This window comes from Panthera pardus, unplaced genomic scaffold, assembly GCF_024362965.1.
Source record: "Panthera pardus isolate Hobbes unplaced genomic scaffold, ASM2436296v1 HiC_scaffold_13, whole genome shotgun sequence".
In the NCBI taxonomy this organism is placed as follows: domain Eukaryota; kingdom Metazoa; phylum Chordata; class Mammalia; order Carnivora; family Felidae; genus Panthera; species Panthera pardus.
In genome coordinates this window covers 136,184,519-136,208,089 of record NW_026526688.1, presented here as the reverse complement: position 1 = coordinate 136,208,089, position 23,571 = coordinate 136,184,519, and positions in this window count along the sequence as shown.

Genomic DNA, 23,571 nt, shown 5'->3' with positions numbered 1-23,571 from the left:
GTACAAAAAGATCGAGATCATACCGTGGATATTTTCAGACCACAACACCATGAAACTTGAAATCAACCACAAGAGAAAATTTGGAAAGGTAACAAATACTTGGAGACTGAGGAACATCCTACTAAAGAATGAATGGGCTAACCAAGAAGTTAAAGAGGAAATTAAAAAGTATATGGAAGTCAATGAAAATGATAACACCACAGCCCAAAACCTCTGGGACACAGCAAAGGCAGTCATAAGAGGAAAGTAGATAGCAATCCAAGCCTTCCTAAAGAAGGAAGAAAGATCTCAGATACACAATCTAACCTTACGCCTCAAGGAGCTGGAAAAAGAATAGCAAATAAAACCCAAAACCAGCAGAAGACAGGAAATAATAAAGATTAGAGCAGAAATTAATGCTATTGAAACCAAAAAAACACAGTAGAACAGATCAATAAAACCAGAAGCTGGTTCTTTGAAAGAATTAACAAAATTGATAAACCACTAGCCAGTTTGATCAAAAAGAAAAAGGAAAGGATTCAAATAAATAAAATCAAGAATGAAAGAAGAGAGATCACAACCAACACAGCAGGAATAAAAACAATAATAAGAGAATATTATGAGCAATTATATGCCAATAAAATGGGCAATCTGGAAGAAATGGACAAATTCCTAGAAACATATACACTACCAAAACTGAAACAGGAAGAAATAGAAAATTTGAACAGACCCATAACCAGTAAGGAAATCGAATTAGTAATCAAAAATCTGCCAAAAAACAAGAGTCCAGGGCCAGATGGCTTTCCAGGGGAATTCTACCAAACATTTAAGGAAGAGTTAGCACCTATTCTCTTGAAGCTGTTCCAAAAAATAGAAAGGGAAGGAAAACTTCCAAACTGTTTCCGTGAAGCCAGCATTACCTTGATTCCAAAACCAGACAGAGACCCCAATAAAAGGAGAACTATAGATCAATATCCCTGATGAACATGGATGCAAAAATCCTCAACAAGATATTAGTCAACCAGATCCAACAATACATTAAAAAAAATTATTCACCATGACCAAGTGGGATTTATACCTGGGATGCAGGGCTGGTTCAATATCTGCAAAACAATTAACATGATTCATCACATCAATGAAAGAAAGGACAAGAACCATATGATCCTCTCAATAGATGCAGAGAAAGAATTTGACAAAATACAGCACCCTTTCTTGATAAAAACCGTCAAGAAAGTAGGGGTAGAAGAAGCATACCTTGAGATCATAAAAGCCATATATGAATGACCCAACACTAATATCATCCTCAATGGGGAAAAACTGAGAGCTTTCCCCCTAAGGTCAGGAACAAGACAGGGATGTCCACTCTCACTATTGTTATTCCACATAGTATTGGAAGTCTTAGCCTCTGCAATCAGACAACACAAAGAAATAAAAGACATCCAAATTGGCTAGGAGGAGGTCAAACTTGCACTCTTCACAGATGACATGATACTCTATATGGAAAACCCAAAAGATTTCACCAAAAAAACTGCTGGAATTGATTCATGAATTCAGCAGAGTTGCAGGATATAAAATCAATGCACAGAAATCAGTTGCATTCCTATACACCAACAATGAAGCAACAGAAAGAGAAATCAAGGAATCGATCCCATTTACAGTTGCACCAAAAACCATAAAATACCTAGGAATAAATCTAACCAAAGAGGTGAAAAATCTATACACTGAAAACTATAGAAAGCTTATGAAAGAAATTGAAAAAGACAGCAAAAAATGGAAAAAGATTCCATGCTCCTGGATAGGAAGAACAAATACTGTTAAAATGTCGATACTATCCAAAGCAGTCTACATATTCAATGCAATCCCTATCAAAATAACACCAGCATTCTTCACAGAGCTAGAACAAATAATCCTAAAATTTGTATGGAACCAGAAAAGACCCTGAATAGCCAAAGCAATCTTGAAAAAGAAAACCAAAGCAGGAGGCATCACAATCCCGGACTTCAAGCTATATTACAAAGCTGTAATCATCAAGACAGTATGGTACTGGCACAAGAACAGACCCTCAGATCAATGGAACAGAATAGAGAACCCAGAAATGGACCCACAAACATATGGGCAACCAATCTTTGACAAAGCAGGAAAGAATATCCAATGGAATAAAGACAGTCTCTTCAGCAAGTGGTGCTGGGAAAACTGGACAGCAGCATGCAGAAGAATGAACCTGGACCACTTTCTTACACCACACACAAAAATAAACTCAAAATGGATGAAAGACTTAAATGTAAGACAGGAAGCCATCAAAATCCTCGAGGAGAAAGCAGGCAAAAACCTCTTTGATCTTGGCTGCAGCAACTTCTTACTCAACAGGTCTCCAGAGGTAAGGGAAACAAAAGCAAAAATGAACTACTGGGACCTCATCAAAATAAAAAGCTTCTGCACAGTGAAGGAAACAATCAGCAAAACTAAAAGGCAACTGACAGAATGGGAGAAGATATTTGCAAATGACATATCAGATAAAGGGTTAGTATCCAAAATCTATAAAGAACTTATCAAACTCAACACCCCAAAAAATAATCCAGTGAAGAAATGGGCCAAAGACATGAAAAGACACTTCTCCAAAGAAGACATTCAGATGGCCAACTGACACATGAAAAAATGTGTCAACATCACTCATCATCAGGGAAATACAAATCAAAACCACAATGAGATATCACCACCTTACACCTGTCAGAATGGCTAACATTAACAACTCAGGCAACAACAGATGTTGATGAGGATGCAGGGAAAGAGGATCTCTTTTGCACTGCTGGTGGGAATGCAAGCTGATGCAGCCACTCTGGAAAACAGAGGTTTTGGAGATTCCTCAAAAAATTAAAAATAGAACTACCTACAACCCAGCAATTGCACTACTAGGTATTTATCCAAGGGATACAGGTGTGCTATTTTGAAGGGACATATGCACCCCGATGTTTATAGCAGCACTATCAACAATAGCCAAAGTATGGAAAGAACCCAAATGTCCATCGATGGATGAATGGATAAAGAAGATGTGGTATAGATATACAATGGAGTATTACTTGGCAATCAAAAAGAATGAAATCTTGCCATTTGCAACTACGTGGATAGAACTGGAGGGTATTATGCTAAGTGAAATTAGTCAGTCAGAGAAAGACAAAAATCATATGACTTCACTCATATGAGGACTTTAACACAAAACAGATGAACATAAGGGAAGGGAAACAAAAATAATATAAAAACAGGGAGGGGGACAAAACAGAAGAGACTCATAAATATGGAGAACAAACTGAGGGTTACTGGAGGGATTGTTGGAGGGGGGATAGGCTAAGTGGGTAAGGGGCACTAAGGAATATACTTCTGAAATCATTGTTGCACCATATCCTAACTAATTTGGATGTAAATTTAAAAAAATAAAAAATAAAATTAATTAATTAATTAATTAAAAAAAATTTTAAATTAAATAAATAAGTTACAGGGATCAAAAGTACAATATATAGGAAATGTAGTCAATGATACCATTAATAACTGTATGGTGACAGATGGCAACTACACTTACTGTGGTGAGCATCGCATAATGTACAGAATTGTCAAATCACTATGTTGTACACCTGAAACTAACATAACACTAATTGTCAATGATACCTCAGTGAAATACATACATAAAGTAAAATAAAATTAAATGGAAGAAGAAAAAAGAGTAGATTGAGACCATTTATGTCACTGAGACTTCTTGGTCCTTCTCTGTCACCTTCTCCATTTGCATTAACATCTGCTGGTATTCCAGGTTGTCTCCATGATGCATCAGAAGTGATCTGATCGTAGTGGTTGTAAATGCCTCTACTGTTTCAAAGATGAAAAAAAGAAATTAGACACTTCCTGAACGTCCATGATTCCACTATATATGAAGCCTGGTGTTGGCTAGGTTTTTTACATACATAATCTGAATTCTCTAGAGATCACTTTCCCTCTGAATGAATATAAACCCACGCATTCCTGAAAGAGTTGTCACAAAGATGAATCTACAAACCTCTCAGTGCAAAACTTTTGGGCAAACTCCAATGTCTTTGGGGTTTGTCTTTGTTGCCTTTAATGGTCTTAACACCATTTTCAAGAATGAAGAAGTAGTTATTTGTTTTGTGCACCTCAGTAACTGTACCAAGACCCCTTATTTATAGGACTTTAGGAATCAAAGAAAGGGATGGAGAGAAATTCAAGTAATATTCAAGTAAAATTCAAGAAATAAAAGTAAAGATAATAGTGGTTGTATTATGCTTATTAAATAATTTAGCAAATATTGAGTTTGTGTAATGCCAGGCACAGGGTGAGATGCTGAGTGTCAGAAATTTAAAACAAACCTAGTCTCTGTCCTCATAGAGCTTACAACAAAATATAAAATAATGATTATTAAACACAAAATCAGAAAGATCTGGTTTCCAATCCTGGCTCTGCCTCTAGTTACCTTGAATGAGTAGTTTAGTCTCTCTGGACCTCAAATTTCCTATCTCTAAAATTAATTAAGTGAATAATACCAATTATTTGATTTGTATTTCTATGGATTTTATTTTTTGCCTTGTGAACACTGATTTCACCTGCCTTATATTAGATATCTTCCAGTTTTTTGACCTTGTGATTTCATGAGGTCTACGTTAAAGCTTCTATTTAGTGAGAAACTATTATCAGTTATAGATCTTGTTTATCTCTCTTTTAAGAATTTCTAAAAGGAAGGTTTTTTTTTCAGTTTATTTATTTGGAAAGCAAGAGAAAGCATGCTTGAGTGGGGGAGGGGCAGAGAGAGAGAGAGGGGGAGAAAATCCCAAGCATGCTCTGCATCGATGAGGGGCTTTATCCCATGAACTGTGAGATCATGACCTGAGCCAAAATCAAGACTCGGATACTCAACAGACTGAGCCACCCAGGTGCCCTAGGAATGTCTAAAAGGAAGTTTAAAAATCTGGCTGGCAATTAGAATAGCTTCTGCTCAATCCACTCCCTTAGTCCCCACTAGTTTTAGTCCAGCATATATTTTAGTGTTGTTATTTATGACTCTTTAGTTAATTACACAATTATATTCTTTATCCAACCTATCAAGAATAATTTTGAGTACAAACTGTTATGATATGTAATATTATATATGCTTATTTTATTATCTGGCAGTCTTCTTACTGTACATATAAATTATTGACTCTTTTCTTATTTTACAATCTTACGAAGCTTAATAAATATTTTCATTGGCTTTCCTTAACAACTGCTCTGTTTCCTTTGGATTATTAAATAATTCAAATGTACATTATAGTGGCTAGGATCTTTTTTTTTTCAAATTCTTTCCTTGACTCCATTTATATTTGCTACATTCCATTTCCCTCCCCCTGCTCTCAATTTCCTCTCTTTGACCTCACAATTCTTGAAAACAATGGTCTGTAGTTTAGTAACTTCATTATGTGCTCACCTCTGAACTCCAGGATGCATATTTCCAAGTCACCCTGATTTATTCAGGTTTTCTAAGCATTTTTTACCTACCCTGTATTAATAGCAATTTTTACAAGGTCTTCATTACTTCCTAATTCTGCAAATTCCATTTCCTATTTATCTTGCCAAAGACAGAGTTGAAAAAGGAGTTCATTATCTCAGCTGTTTTAGAGTCATTATTAATTTCACTCTTTCTTTATTTGTTAATGGCTCTACATATGCTCAAATATTTCTTTTCCCTGGTACAGTTGTAAAACACCTCCTTACTCCCTTTAATGCATTTGGCCAGCATTAGCTCATTACTCCTTTTGGCTGTCCTTCCCATTCCATTCCTGAGAGTCCTGATAGATTTTTGTATCTTATAGAGGAAGAGGTAGGGGCAGCGGCAGATTCAGGTCTATGGGCTCCCTTACAAGAAAAGATGATAAATTTAAGTAGAAATGTATTTATTATAGGGTAGAGCTGGCAAATACTGTATTATAAAATCACAAAAAGTAACAATAATTTCTTAATTAATTGCCTGACACCCTCTCTAAGGTTTATTTTCCTAGATTTTTTGGTTGTGTATGTTTTGGTCATCTCTTCATATACTAGTGATTTTTTAATTTGTAGGATTGCCAGATTTAGCCAATAAAAATACATGATATTTAGTTAAGTTTTAATTCCATGCAATATGTAGAATACTTATACTAAAAATTATTTTTTGTTTTTCTGTAATTCATGTTTAACCAAGCTCCTTGTATCTTATCTGGCAATCTTAGTAATATCATTTTCTACAGAAGAATAGAAAAACATTTTAGTCTTTCCTCTGGAATAATGAGTCAAAGAACTTTTAGATTACTGGTAATTCAGAAGTTTTTCTGCAGACTCATAATTTGCTACTGGTAATGTCATGCAAAATTTCAGAATTGTCCAATTTGGGAAAACCTATATCAAGTTTCTTTCCAAAGTGAGCTGCAATATTTTGTATAATTTCTCCAAAGATAGCTTCTAGCTCTGTCCATATTAAACATCCTTTCTCCTCCCCAACCACATCTTTCCCAGTGCTGATACCAGGGGGATTATCCATATGGCAGTATGAACTCTGGCCCTGAGACTGTCAGCTTTCTAAAATACCCCACTGAATTCAAACCAAAAGTATTCGTACCTTAACTTCCCCTTAGTCTCATGCCCAATGTGCATGGTCCCTCCAATACTATATAGTTGGAGAGGAAAGTAGAGTGGAAAGAGCCAGTGGCCTTGACTGATTGTGGTATACAGATCTTAGGTTTGCAAATTTAACAAAATGTGTGAGAACAGAGAGTTTGGGCCACCCCTTTGGGTCTTGGAAGGGGACTTGAGCAAAGAGAGGCCCTAAATTTAAACTTTACTAGTTTACGGTAAATTTGCTTCTGGCGGTGATGGGTATGTGTGTGTGTGTGTGGCAGGTAAAGGAGCCTTCTTTTCTTATTTTTCATATAGTACTTTCTAATTTCTCATCTTCTCATTCTCCTTTCTCTTTCTCTCTCCTTCCCCTTTCCTGTTCCTTTTCATTCTCTCTCCTCTCCCCATGTGCTTTTCTCTTGAATATACTACTCATATCTCAGTATAGAAACTTACTTTTTCATGGAAAGAACTTACTGGACCACAATCATGTTATCTTTGAAGACTCTTTAAACTTTCTCCCAATTTTTGAATTTTAACACATTCTCTCTATGTTCCTAGTGCACCACACTCTTGATTCTCCAAACCGTGATTCTTTGAAACCTGAAAATCTTCTAGGACTGGGACCTGTGAAGCTATTCCTTGCTATACTGAATTCAGGCTGCTCCTTCTCAGGGATGTTAGGCTCCTTAATAGTATTTCATTTTTAGTGGCTTTGTTTTAGTTAGGAGGAATCAATCTCAATGGGGTCTCTCATGGTGGGCTCTCTACTTATACAGGGTTTGACCTAGGTCAACTCAGATCTTTACAGTTAACTGTATAATGAATGTTATCTGAGTCCCAAATCTCCTGAATTGTGAAACTCACATTTTTCACATCCTGTGAGGCCTTTAGTCCAAGTTCTAAGATTGGAATTAGTGTGAGAACCCCCTGCCTTTAGAATTGGGACTTTACAACACAAACTTCACTGTGTCTCACATCTATTCACTCCTCACTCTTTTCATTCTTTTTCCTTTTGTTGTTTCTTGCTGTATACATTCCAAAATCTCATTGTGAATACACTGTCTTCAGAAATGATGGGATGTATCTAAAATTGATGTCACTATCAGTTTTTTTAACCCTTTAAACGATTGAAATAGATGGTCCACATGGCCTTTTAATTAGAAAGAGCTTTCACTTCCTGATATAAAATATAGAATCAGTTTGAATGAAGGTAAAAGTTGAATTGATTCTAAAACCACTGTGATAATAACCATTATTAATAGCTACCACTTATAAAGTATTATTTAATTTAATCCTCACCATAAACTAGTGAAGTAGAATTATATCCATTTTATTTGCAAGGAAACTGGGACTGAAAATCTGCCCAAAGTCATGGACATAGTACATGGTAGAAAGGGGATCCAAATCCAGAGTTATCTGGTTTTAAAACATGTGATTTAATCACCAATACCACATACATAACAGGGTTTCCAGTGGGACCAATAGTCTCAAACTGGAAAATCTCCAGACTAGAGTTACAAGCAATTTCTGCCTTCTAGGAGGGAGACAGGCACTGGACTTGGAGCAGATACTCTCCTTGTTTTAGTAAGCATCACCCTGGTGGGGAAGTTAGAACTTAAGATAGGAGGCAAATACTTACCAAAATGGTCTTTAATTCAATGAAGTTGCCTAACTGCAATTTATCAGACTAAGATATTAAGAGTTTTGTTTAATAATGTAAATGGAGGTTTTAGTATAGACCTTTTGAAGAGGTAGAAAATTCATTTTTAGGTCCTTAAATTTGATTTGGACTGCCTTAATCCCTTGCTTTTCTTTGTCCATCATGCCTGCTTTCTTCTTCTTGGAACAGCATGTCCTTTCCTTTGGCCTCATCTATTACCCCATTTGGTTCTAGAGGAACCATCTATATCTTCTAGAGAGACTGTAATGATTGGCCAGGAATTAGCAAGTGACCAATAGTGGCTCAGAGTCCTGCTGCTCTTTGGGGTTTCTAGGATAGGATGGGATTGCAACTGGTCTAGAGTTGTCTGCAGCCATGAACACTCAACGTCCTACCTGCTACAAGAATTTTTCCTAAAATGAGAAAGAAGCATAACATAAGGTAGAGAAAGAGGGAACCCAGATATGACAATGGGTGAGTGTGTAGTATCTTTAGGGAGTTTCATACCAGGACTTCCTAGTTATAGAAGTCAACCAATTCTCACCTCAGAGTATTTAATTTTTTTGTTTACAAGAGTCTGGAAGCCAAGACAAAACCAGCAAGAAATCACACAGGCTCAGGTTCTTTAGTTCATGACAGAAGAAATAATGCAAAAATATATGTCTTAAGCTGAAAACAGTACAAATTAGACCAGACTCTGTACATTGCAAATGTCAGCATTTTAGGACTCAACAATTTTGGCTTTGGGGAAGTTATTCTAATTTAATTGTGTGATTATTCTAAGACCACATTCTAGTCTATGAATAGAAGTTTACTCTTGGAAGGAATATATCTGCAAATTGTCAGTTATCTTGTGAATAGGCTAGCACTGGGACAAGACATCATAAGTGGCTTAGACTTGTGGAGGGAAAGGCTTCAGGAGGGCCTTTCTCTTCTATTTGAGCTTGAGGGGATGGGAGTTCTGAAAGGGGCTGGACTTTTAGTTCAGAAGAAGCTTGGAGCATGCTCATCCCTTGAAGTGAAGTGGGGTCACTAAATGGGGGAAGGCCAAGGGACAAGGAAGAGACTATGCCATGGGATGTCAGTGGCTATCACCAGCAGAAGACAGTGCACCAGGAGAGCGATCTTATGATGCTTGTTAATAACAGAGGCAACCACTGATGGTATGAATGGCAGGAACAGAAAAACATGAAGGAGCAGACCCTGAGCATAGCCTTCTGGGAAATTCAGAAATAGCAAGGGGATATTTTGAGGGGAGATGTTTTCTAGAGATTAGGCAAGTAGAGGCTCCAGGAGAAAATAAGTATGATTTAATTTTATATGCAAACCTAGCAAGGACAGGAGCATTTAGGTTTTATATAGATGTGATGTTCAATAACTAATTCCTGATGGTTGTTGCTAATTGGATTTTCAGAGACCTGTCAGATGGGAGTTCTCTTCTAAGAAGAGCACTCAGCTCTGAAGCTCTGTACCAACCCTCTATTAAACAGACTAGTTTCAATGGAATGGTGCCAGGAAATCACTGGTTTTAATACCATCTCCTCCTGGTTGTAGCTGTCAAGATAGGCCATAGTTTATGTACTTTAATTAAAATGGGGATGGTGTTCTTTAAACTTGAACTCTGAGTTGGTTCGTGTACCTGGCACTATTTTTTTCAAAAGGAAAGTAAATAAAACTGACATTTTCATTCCTAGTATATCTAGCCCAGATTACATATCCGAACCAGCTCTCTGCTTAAAAACTAGATCTCATTGGCACACTAATTCTTAGTGTATAACAATGATTATCACATACAATGTTTGAATACCACTTTAGTATTTACAGATATTTGCAGGTCCTTTGTCTTTTTTGTTTATCAATGAACCCAGTGAAGCCCATGTGGCAAGAATTATTGTTATTCCTAGCATGCACATGACACAATTAGGTTTAATGAAGTGAAGTGTCTTGCCTAAGGTCATAGAGATGGTAAATGGTGTTCTGATATCTTTTGAATCCAAAGCTTATTGTTTCCATTGTTCTTTCTAATTTCCTACTTATATTTTGTTGATGGCACTTATTGCTCATGGTATGTTGCAAACCTCATTCTATCAAAGTTAGGAAGGCCTTTGGGCAGAACAAGACATTCACCTTGGACTTCATACATGTTTGAGTGTAGAAATGGGAACCAGAGCACTGTATGAGGAGGAGTTGAGTAGGACTAGATTCTATTTACATTCTGTCACATGGAGTACACAATTTGCCTTCTTAAGAATTAATTTCACCATATGAAAATAAAATCCCAGCTAAGTGATATTTAATTTCCTTCCAACCCTTGCAGATAACATTCTTCTACTTGCCATCCTTGGTTGCAGACTCCATATGTCTTATTTATCTCTAAGTGTTTTACTCTATGGCATTTATTTGCATTAAATACTTTTATCATATTTCTAAATTCTATTTTTGAAGAAATGAGATGGGAACTAACAGAAATACGTCAAATTGCCTTCATATTAATTCTTTTTATAGGTCTGCATCTCGAGGACTTTTAGAGCAATCTAGCTATATATGTCCTAATATCCTTATATTCCTGTGATAACTGATGACTTTGAAACACATTGGATTACACTGCCCTTTTACCATGTTTTGAATCAGATTTGTAAGAGATTTAGAGTATTTTACATTCCTTGAGATGGGTCTTATTCTTGAGATTGTGTATCACCACAAGTCAGCAACCAGCCAACAATAATCCCTCTGTGAAAGAGTATCCTGGAAACAAAACCACACAACTCTCTCTAAAGTTAAAAAGAAAAGCTGTCTAAAATAGCTATATATGCAGGTGAAGCAAAGTGTCTTTGCCACCCAAACTGAGAGGACTGGATATTATGGGCTGAACTGAATTCCTCCAAAATTCATATATTGAAGCTCTAAACCCCAGTACCTCAGAATGTATATTTGGAAATAGGGACTCCAAAGAGGTAATTAAGTTAAAATGAGGTTGAACACCTCTTATAAGAACACCAAACTGGCTGGTGTTCTTAGGAAAAGATCAGGACATGAAGAGAGGTACTACAGGTATGTGTGTACTGAAAATATACACTGTGAAGAGGTAGCAAAGCTTTTCAGGTTGCCTGAAAGCTGAGGAAAGAAGCCTCAGAGGAAATCAAACCTGTCAACACTTTGATCTTGGACTTCCAGCCTCCATAACTGGTAGAAAATACATTTCTAATGTTATTGCCCCTCAGACTGTAGTACAGTAGAACCTTGGTTTGTGAGCATAATTCATTCTGGAAATATGCTTGCAATCCAAAGCACTTGTTTATCAAAGCAAATTTCCCCATAAGAAATAATAGAAACTCAGATGATTCATTCCACAACCCAAAATATTCATATAAAATGATTATAATACTATAATCTAATACAAAATAATAAAGATAATACAAAATATGAAGAAAATAAACTAATTTGCACTTACCTTTGAAAATCTTCATGGCTGGTGTGAGGGAGACAAGAAAGAGGAGCGTTACATTCAATGCAATCCCAATCAAAATTGCACCCACATTCTTCTCGAAGGCAGAACAAGCAATCCTAAAATTTGTATGGAGCCACATAAGACCCCGAATAGCCAAAGTAATATTGAAGAAGACCAAAGCAGGAGGCATCACAATCCAAGACTTTAGCCTCTACTACAAAGCTGTAATCATCAAGACAGAGTGGCATTGGCACAAAAATAGACACATAGACCAATGGAATAGAATAGAGACTCCAGAACTGGACCCACAAAAGTATGGCCAACTAACCTTTGACAAAGCAGGAAAGAATATCCAATGGAAAAAAGTCTCTTTAACAAATGGTGCTGGGAGAACTGGACAGCAACATGCAGAAGAATGAAACTAGTTCACTTTCTTACACCATTCACAAAAATAAACTCAAAATGGATGAAGGACCTGAATGTGAGACAGGAAACCATCAAAACCCTGGAGGAGAAAGCAGGAAAAAACCTCTCTGACCTCAGCTGCAGCAATTTCTTACTTGACACATCTCCAAAGGCAAGGGCATTAAAAGCAAAAATGAACTACTGGGACCTCATCAAGATAAAAAGCTTCTGCACTGCAAAGGAAACAGTCAACAAAACTAAAAGGCAACTGACAGAATGGGAAAAGATATTTGCAAGTGACATATCAGACAAAGGGCTAGTATCCAAATCTACAAAGAACTCACCAAACTCCACATCCAAAAAACAAATAATCCAGTGAAGAAATGGGTAGAAGACATGAATAGACACTTCTAAAGAAGACATCCAGATGGCCAACAGGCACATGAAAAGATGCTCAACATCACTCCTCATCATGGAAATACAAATCAAAACCACACTGATATCACCTCATGCCAGAGTGGCTAAAATGAACAAATCAGGAGACTATAGATGCTGGAGAGGATGTGGAGAAACGGGAACCCTCTTGCACTGTTGGTGGGAATGCAAACTGGTGCAGCCGCTCTGGAAAACCGTGTGGAGGTTCCTCAAAAAATTAAAAATAGATCTACCCTATGACCCAGCAATAGAACTGCTAGGAATTTACCCAAGGGATACAGGAGTGTTGATGCATAGGGGCACTTGTACCCCAATGTTTATAGCAGCACTTTCAACAATACCCAAATTATGGAAAGACCCTAAATGTCCATCAACTGATGAATGGATAAAGAATTTGTGGTTTATTTATACAATGGAATACTACTTGGCAATGAGAAAGAATGAAATATGGCCTTTTGTAGCAACATGGATGGAACTGGAGAGTGTTATGCTAAGTGAAATAAATCATACAGAGAAAGATACCATATGTTTTCACGGTTATGTGGATCCTGAGAAACTTAACAGAAGACCATGGGGGGGGGGAAGTTAGAGAGGGAGGGAGGCAAACCATAACATTAAAAACTGAGAATAAACTGAGCGTTGATGGGGGTGGGAGGGAGGGGAAAGTGGGTGATGGGCATTGAGGAGGGCACCTGTTGGGATGAGCACTGGGTGTTGTATGGAAACCAATCTGACAATAAATTTCATATCAAAAAATAATAAAAAATAGCAGGAAATATCAATGAGCAGTGAAGCAGAAATGTGGGGTAAAAAGGGGAAATAATGACCTACAGCCCTTTATAAGGCTGGCTTCAAGGACGAGCTTAAGTATTATATAGGATAACTTGGTAGAAGGAGGTAAAGTCTTCCAAGATGATCCCTGGGGATGAAGGCCAGGGGCTACCAAGGCTCACAGTGCCCCATCACAAGTACTGAATGAGCTGTAGTTTCTTGGTTCTGATGATTTCCTAGCCTTGGGCTCCACTGGCTTATTAGATTAGCTATATGGATAGAGGCGAGGTCTTCATGACCTTCCAGCCCAAATCCTACCTGAGCATGTCAATCCTTTCATAGCTCCTTTTAAGTCAATCCTTCATCAGTATCTATCCCTTACTTACTAAATACGTGATTGATGTTTTCAGACAAGTTTACCATCATTCTAACCCAGCATTTAGTAAATTTATTTTGGTAGTAGATATCTCTAAATGGTGAGATTATAGTTGATAATTTTTTCTTCTTTTTACTTACCTGATTTTCTACATTTTATACCATAAACAGGTACTACCTGTGTAAAGGGAAAAGTTTTAATACATAGTATGAATTTCATGAACCAACTATAGCAGCAGAAACTGGGACATCATTAATAATTATCCATAATGCTATTGCCATGCTCCACTACTTAAATTTTTTAAATTTCCTTTCAATCCTTAGCAATATGCATACATATTGAAGCAGGGCTTTTTTTTTTCTTTTAACATTTCTCTTGTATTTGAGAGACAGAGTGTGTGTGTGTGTGTGTGTGTGTGTGTAAGAGAGAGCAGGAGAGACGGGCAGAGAAGGTAGAGAGTGAAAGAGAGAATCTTAAGCAGGTTCCATGTTCAGTGTGGAGCCTGACACAGTGCTCGATCCCACGACCCTGGGATCATGACCTAAGCCCAAATCAGGAGTGGTAATCAACTGACTGAGCCACCCAGGTGCCCCTTGAAACAAGATTTTAAGGAGTACAAGGATAACAAGAACTAACATTTTTGAGGGCCTATTACAAACAAGATATGTAGGAAGCACAGATATTTCAGTTAATTCATGTAATAATCCTGAGTTCTCTGTTGTACAGATAAAGAAATGGAGATTCAGAAAGCTTAAATAACTTACCTAATATTGCAAGAGAGTGTTGGAGCAGTGATTTGAACCTAGCAGTCCATGTTCTCACCACTGTATGTAATGCCTACCTCATGAACCCTGGTATGGAAAGAACTTGGTATGGTAAAGACAACTTTGAGACCGGCAACCTGAACCCAGAATTCTACAATATTAAAACTCTGGCCCCAGAATTCTTGAATAAAGGTGACAGAATAGTTCCTGGGTTAGGAGAAAACTTTTTTGGAGGTTAAACAAGGTTGACATGTCTGTGCAACCTTCAGACACTTGCTGATTGCCCTTAAGAAGATACTTATGATTCCACCATTGAATGGTGCTACTCAAATGACTTTCAAACTTGCTTGGGGAGAAATTCACCATACCTTTTTATAGAGTTTTAGAGACTCTATTTTAACAAACATTTGTAATTATGTGTTCTATTCCTGTCTTCCCAATCATGATGTGAACCATGAGTATCTCTGTGTCCTTAATTTCTAGCACAGTGTTTTTCACATAACATACACTTAAAACAATTATCAAATGGAGGAATGAATTAGTTGACAGAAGAAACCATAAAGAAATGGAAGAAACAAGGCACAACATGAAAGCCTTTGCAAAAGCTCTCTCCAACTTCCAGGAGGACATCGTTGGGAGCCACAAAGCAGTAAAGCTGGTGTTGGTGGATCTAGGACTAAGCATTTGCTGAGCATGGTTAAGCCAAGAGGGTTGTTTTTGCCATGGATGCAGACATCATTCTCATAGGCACCTGGCCTTGGGACACAGAGCAGCAGCAAGGAAAACTTTAACACAATCTGGGCCCTGTCAGAAGAGGAGAGAAAAACTGAGCTATGAGACATCTTAGTAGTTCTTGCAGGTAGGAATTTGGTTACTTTTATATTAGCATTCACACCTCTTTTCCTTCCACAGGATACTCAGAGTTTTCACAGTTTTAATCTATTTATAGTTAAAAACCTGCCTTCTGTTTTGTAATTCTTCAGAGTAGTATTTAATGGCATATTGGTTTACAACACTTTTTTCTTCATGTCTAGCATGATATATTAATGTATGTCTCATATCACTTCTATCACTTGGAATTAGGGAATTTTATACCTAAAAGTGGTCTTTAAGGTCATTTGATCCATCTCTCATTTTGCAGATACAGAAGCTTAAATTCTAGGGAATTTAATACATTCATCTATGTTTGGCATCAAGTCATGAAGCAGAACCCATGACTCCACTCTCTGTACCACCAAAACTCCTGGAGAAATGTTCACAAGAATGTTAATCTGTGCCATGCACAGCCACAGTCTCTAACTTTATTTATACTCTCAATTTTCTCAGAAGGAGAAACAAAATACCAAAACAAAATTATGTCTATCAATTTTCACTTCCAACTACTAACACTGCATATCACAATGTGATAGGAAGGACAGAGAGAGGGTGGGATGTTCTTGAACTAAACTCTCTTGTTAATTAATATGGCATTACTTTATGTGCTTCACAAAATCAAATAAATTCAGAAAGAAAAAAATGTTCTTTCTGTTGATATTTTGAATTGAAACATTGTTTTATGAAAGAGAACTATTACTTTTATAGATTAGGGAAGAGATTATTATTATTATCTATTTTAACTACTTTTGAGGCAATTTCACTTAAATAAGCCAAAAAATATGTATTTTTTCTTTTTCTTTATCTTTTTTTAAGTAGGCTTCATGCCCAGCATAGAACCCCAATGTGTGGCTTGAACTCATGACCCTGAGATCAAGACCTGAGCTGAGATCAAGAATCAGACACTTAACCAACTGGGCCACCCAGGTGCCCCCCTAAAAATATATTCAATTCAAAAATAATTTACCACCTTTTGTTATCTTCCAATTCTTATGATTTCCTTTGGTTTACAGATGTATTTCAAATGCCTAGAATATCATGGTATATGATAAGCATTCTTAAAATGTTTATTTATTTAACAAATTTTTAAGTGAAATATTTGTTAAACATTTTTTTAAAAATTACTTTTTGATGCCCCAAATAGGAATCTCTCCCATACATTGTGTAGCATAAGAGGCAAATTGCCAACGTTGATTTTTGTTATGATATTAGAAAGTTGACTTTTTTGAATCATCAATTTCAAGGATTTTATCTCTAAAAATTCCATTCAGAACAGAAAAGTATGAGGTATAAGCATGATGTTTCTTATCACATAGATTCTCATTTGCACTGATACTACATAGTCTTAGTATATAAAGCACTCAGTGTTTGGACTTCATGTGGCTCTGTGTGTGCATTTAAGTAAACATGGGAGAAAGACTTGCTATTTAAATAGTTGAGAAACCACATTTCGAATTAACTTTATCTCCAAACACTTCGTTCAAAAACCTAGTCATGAAACATTGGCATTGGGGAAAAGAGAAATAGAGAGTGATTTATTTCCGTAACTAGATTTCATTAAATGTGACTGTTTACTTGCCTTTTCCATTTGTGATGGACTGACTTTTTAGTTATCGTTAATGGACTCATTTAGATTTTTCCCCCTACAGACTTTTAGCTGTACATTTCTTTTTTATCTTGAATTTGTGGTAAAATATTCTCTTTTTGTAAAGATAAAGTAACTGGAAATGTATTTTATGAAAGGAGACATGAGGTCAAAAGTTAAATGTGAGGTCAAAAGAAACCACTGAATGGACTTAAAGAAAACACCACACACACATAAATAAATTACATATGTAATGTGTGTGTGTGTGTGTGTGTGTGTGTGTGTGTGTGTGTGTTGCTGTAAAACAAAAATGTCTTACATTGTTGTCATGGTTTAGTCTTTCTAAGTACTTTCATGCTTTATCTTATTTGACCTTTTTACCAACTCCATAAGAAATATAAAATGGGTGTTATTATCTCCATTTTCTTTTAAATGGATGAAGAAAGAGGCCCCTTGTTAGTTAAGAGAAATGCCATAGTTATGGTTAGAGGGATTTGTGGATAGTTGAATCAAGACCAGACCCAGGTTCTATGACTCCTTTTCTGTAGCCCTGACCATAACATTCACAGGTTCTTTGGGCAGTTCTTTTGAAGATGGGCTGGTCTATCTCAGCTCCTTCCTTTAAAGCATGAATGGATGTCCCTCGAATCAGATGAATTGGGCTTTGCAGGATGACTTGAATTAGAAAAGAGCAGATATCTGTTCTTGCCTTTTCATTTATACTCGTTGGATTAGGCCCTCAAAGAGGAAATAAAAGTCTTTTACATGTGTAGTAACATTAGAAAAATAACTTCAGTATATGTTTGCATAGCCTGTGTTAGGCAAAAAAGCAAAGAGTTGGTCTTAATAGACCATGTGAAGTAGGTATTAGGGCAGAAAATGTTTTCCAGCTTAAACATGAAAACGATAACCAGGAGATGACTGCCACTTCAAGCTAAAGACATCAAAGACATGGTGAAACTGGTTGAACGAGAACTGGTACACTGGCATTATACAAACATTCTCTCTTCCAGGCTCCCGGGACTTATTTTTTCCCTCACTCCACATGCACTTCAATATGAAATCTGCACATGCTCATAGTGTGTACTGGCTGAGGAGCTGCCCACAGCTCTGATGACAGATGGAGGTAGATGCTTCAGGAGCTACGTACCTACAACCCACATAAACATTTGCTGGAGACGACCTGACTGGAAATGATATAGCTGTTTATCAGGTATGAGAACTAAAGTGCCTGACAAGAGGGAACCTATCTACCAGTGGATTTCATGGAAGTGCCTTCCAGGTTTCCCTAGGCCTTGGCATTACAAAAGTAAACAATCTGCACAGGTACTGCACAGGGCCATGGCTACAGCCATTTACAACTTCTGTTCTTCTTGTGCGTTACAAAGCTTGAACCATCAATAGGATATCCAGTGTGTTGTGATACCAGAAGCAATGATTAATTTGCATGGATCCTTCAACTCCTCACCTTTGTGATGCCATGCATGGTTTTCTATGATGGCTGACCAAACCAAAGGTTATAGCCCATGATCACAGAACTGCATGGAGTGATCTGGATTATGCTCAGGATTTTCACTTTCTCAGCTAAAACACTTATATTAGTTTTAACTCTTTGGTTGTAAGTAACAAAAAAAAGAACCTATTCATATAAAAATGCTGAGGTATGAAGAATAGGAAAGTAACCAGGTGCCAGGAAAGGCCATCAAAACTAGATCTTTATACTTCATTTCTGCTTGTTTCCATGAACCTAATATCCTTCTCTTTCTCTCTGTCTTCCTAGAGACCTATATTTTCATTCTCAATCCACTTGGAAGGTAGAAGGGCTTCCTGTGAAGCCCCCACATTTACATTTCCTCCAATGTAATGAGCTCAAATTGCCTGCCTGCCTTTCAGTCACAAACCAAATTCTTAGAAGAAAGAATGGCATTTGTCCAGCGTGCGTCAAGTCCCCACTTCTGGTCCAGACAGACTGATGTACAGATAATGGCAGCTGAGGACGCTCCATGTTGACCAGGCAGCCTATTTCCAGGGAAGGCAGACAGCAACTACACTCCTCTAAAAATTATCCCAAAGTTGGTCCTCCAAGACGACTATTGAAACAATAACAAAAATCACCTTATATGGTGCTACATAAACTATAAAATGCTTTTGTATATCTTGTTATTTTTAATGAGTATAGATAAAAAAGTGAGTTTTTTGGCAGGGGTGGAAAGAGAATATAACATGTATTCATAAGGCATCTCCAATTAAATGCTGGCACACATATTTAAAACATCAGCCTTTCTTTACTTGGTTTTAAACATTATTAGTGTTTATTTTGAGGGAGAGAGAGAGAGAGTGCGAGCTGGGGGGTGGGGGCAGAGAGAGAGGGAGACACAGAATCTGAAGCAGGAACCAGGCTCCAAGCTGTCAGCACAGAGCCAGACGCAGGGCTCGAACTTACAAACTCTGAGATCATGACCTGAGTCAAAGTCGGATGCTTAACCGACTGAGCCACCCAGGCACCCCAGCCTCTCATTACTGAGCTTATATTATGGGTTTAATAAATTATACCAGTATATACCTCAGTGTGTGTGTATGTGACAGAGAGAGAGAGAGAGAGAGAGAGAAGAGGGAGAGAGAAGTGGGGGGAGATGAAGCAAAAGTATTAAAAACAAAGAAAACCATATCTAATATCTCCTTAGAAAGAGTGGTAAACTGTAAACCAACCTTAAAGAAAAATGAAAGCAAATGTAAAATGTAAGTGATAGAGCTTAAAAATTGTAAAGAATTGGGGTAGACAATGATAGGAGTTAAGAAGGTGACGAGGAAGTTTTCCTTCACAAAACAAATGTGTACTAGAATTGTGAAGCTACCCAAGGAAGGAATTTCACTAAGTGCATGACTCAGGAGTTTCAGAGCATGTGAAGAGCCAAGCTAAAGATGGCTTGAGGCATCAAGCCAGATGATTGAGGCAGAGAGGATGCAGAGGGAAGTTCAAAACAGGAACAACACCCTGAGGTTCTGATTCAAAATGGCAACATAGCAAGATTCTGAACACACCTTCTCCACAGAACAGACCAAATTACACCTATTAATAGAAATATCCTTCTGAAGAAGAACTGAGGGTTGACTGAACAGCTACTGAGCAACCAAAGACAAAGAATAGCAAGAGAACAGCAAGAGAGATAGGAACACAGTGAGAAAAAGAACCCCACCTCAATGCTGTGAACTACAGCGGGGAGGGATAGTACTGAGGGACTGAAAAGAAAAAACCTCTGTCCTCAGGCAGAGAAAAACCTGTGTTTTTTTAAACCTATGCTTAAAAGAGCTACCAGCATATAAAAGAAAAAGACTAGAACTCTGCTGAGTGGTAGATGAGCTGTGGGGAACCCCTGCAAGTCAAAGGGAGTGATCAATGACACGGTTTACATTCCCATCCCACCTTGGAAGCCTGGACCAGAACAGGGTCTGGACACCATTACTAGTCAGTCCAGTCTGGTTATTTCAGTGAGCTCGAAACTTCAGTGAGTGCAGGGTCCACAAGCCCACACCAACCCTAGGTATGCTAGGACACAGAAAAAAAGTCACGGTTTAAAAGGGCCAAGGAGGGGCGCCTGGGTGGCTCAGTCGGTTAAGCGTCCGACTTTGGCTCAGGTCACGATCTCGCGGTCCGTGAGTTCGAGCCCCGCGTCGGGCTCTGGGTTGATGGCTCAGAGCCAGGAGCCTGCTTCTGATTCTGTGTCTCCCTCTCTCTCTGCCCCTCCCCCGTTCATGCTCTGTCTCTCTCTGTCCCAAAAATAAATAAACGTTAAAAAAAAAAATTTAAAAGGGCCAAGGAACTGCAGGAACTTTCTCTCCCTTGCCACCTCTAAAGCCCAGATTGGAGCAGAGACTGGCTGCCATAAGGGGTGAGTTTGAACACCATACTTGGAGGTTCCTGAGACCACAACTGGCAGGTCCACTCATTACAGGGAACTTCTGACCTCATCAAGTCCTGGGTCCTAAAGCCCACACCAACCCCAGTCATGCTGGGGCACAACAACAAAAAGCCACAGTTTAAAAGGGCCAAGAAACTATGGGAATGTTGTCTCTTTTTCCACCATAAGAGCCCAGACTGGAGCAGAGTCTGGCTCGTAGTGAGCTTGTGACTTCAGTCCACAAGCCCACACCAGCTATCCTGTGGTACTGGGACACAGAAAACAGCCATAGTTTTGTGTTTTTGTTTCTGTTTGTTTAATGTTCACTGTTTTATTTTATTTACTTTTTAAAATCTGTCTTGTTTTATTTTTTCTTTTTGGTTTTGTTCTTTTCTTTCTTGTTCCTTTTTTCCCTTCTTTTTTCTTTTTCTTCTTTTTTTAAAATTATTTTCTATTTTTATAGTGTATTTTCTTTCCTTTATTCTCTCTGCAAAAAGCCACAGTTTAAAAAAGTGACTAGCATATATAGCCACAGCTCCAGCCAGCCAGTAAAAGTCATTAAGCAACCACAGTTTGTATAGAGGTCAGCATACATAAGACCATTCCTTCAACTTGAGAAGAAGTAGTGGTTTTGCCTAATCCATAGAAACAAACACTGAAAGTCAAACAAAATGGGGAGACAGAGGAATATGCTCCAAAAGAAAGAACAAGAAAAAACCTCAGTAAAAGAATTAAATGAAACAGAGATAAAGCAATATGCCTGATAAAGAACTTATTTTTTTAATTAAAAAACTTTTTTTAGTTTATTTATTTATTTATTTTGAGAGAGAGAGATAGAGAAAGCAAGCAGGAGAGGAGCAGAGAGACAAGGAGAGAGACAATCCCAAGCAGGTTCTGCACTTGGATGTGGGACCTGAACCCACAAACTGCGAGATCATGATCTGAGCTGAAATCAACAGTTGGATGCTTAACCGACTGAGCCACCCAGATGCCCCAAGCCTGATAAAGAATTTAAAGTAATGATTGTAAAGATATTCACTGGGCTGGACAAAAGAATGGAATAACTCAGTGAGACTTTCAATAAAGAGATAGAAAATTTTTAAATGAACCAATCAGAGCTGAAGAATACAATAACTGAAATAAAAAACAACACTAGAGGGAATCAACAGATTAGAGGATGCAGAAGAATGCATCAGTGATCTGGAAGACAGGGTAATGGAAAGGGCACAATCTGAACAGCAAAAAAGGAAAAGAATTTTTCTTAATGAGGCTAAATTATGAGATCTCTTGGACATTAAGTGAACCAACATTTGCATTATAGGGTCCCAGAAGAAGAGAGAGAGAAAGAAATAGAAAACTTATCTGAAGATAAAATAACTGAAAACTTTCTTACCTAAGGAAGGAAACAGACATCCAAGTCCAAGAAGCTCAGATAGTTCCAAACAGAATGAATGCAATGAGGTCCACACCATGGAACATAATAATTAAAATGTCAAAGGATAAAGATAAAGAGAGAATCCTAAAAACAGCAAGAGAGAAACAAAAAGTTATCTACAAGAGAAAATCTATAAGGCTATCAGCTGATTTTTCAGCAGAAACTTTGCAAGCCAGATGGGAGTAGCCTGCTATATTCAAAGTGCTGAAAGAAAAAAAAAAAACAAACAACTCATAACCAGCAATATTCTACCTGGCAAGTTTGTCATTCAGATTTGAAGGAGAGATGAAGAGTTTCCCAGACAAACAAAAGATAGAGGGGTTTATCACTATTCAACCAGCCTTACAAGAAATGTTAAAGGGACTTCTTGAAGTGGAAGACATATGGCTATAATCAGACATAATAAAAATATGAATAAAAAGATTTAAGATATGACAACATATACATAAAATGTGGAGAATGGAGTAAAAAGGGGAAGATAAGGGGAAAAGAAAATGAAAAAGGTTCCTTATTTTTTTGTTTTTTCTTTCTTTCTTTCTTTCTTTCTTTCTTTCTTTCTTTCTTTCTTCCTTTCCTTTTTTTTTCAAGAATGTGTTTGAACTTAAATGACCATCAAATTAATATGGACTCCATTTACTTAGGATGTTATATATAAACTTCATGGTAACCACAAACCCAAAACCTATGATAGGTACACAAAGCATAAACATAAAGAAAGTCAAACAAAACACTATAGATAATCATCAATCACAAAGAAAAAGAGCAAGGGAAGAAGAAAGGAACAAGAACTATAAAAACAACCAGGAAATAAATTTTAAAAGTGTTAATAAGTAGATACCTATCAGTAGTGACCTTTTTTTTAAGTTTATTTATTTATTTTGAGAGAGAGAAAGAGGGAGAGGGAGAGAGAGAACAAGCAGGAAGCAGGAGGCAGACAGAGAGGGAGAGAGAGAATCCCAAACAGGTTCCGTGCAGTCAACATGGAGCCTGACACGGGGATTGATCTCACAACCATGAGATCATGACCTGAGCCAAAATCAAGTCGGATGCTTAACAGACTGAACTACCAGGCACCCCTCAATAATTACTTTAAATGTAAATGTTCTAAAAGCTCCAATCAAAAGACACAGAGTAGCAGAATGGGTAAAAAAAAATAACACGCATACATATGCTGCCAACGAAAGACTCACCTAACACCTAAAGATGCATATAGACTGAAAATGAAGGGATAGGAAAACATTCACCATGAAAATGGAAGCAAAAAACCAATCTGGGTTACCAATACTTATATCTGAACAAATAGACTTTAAA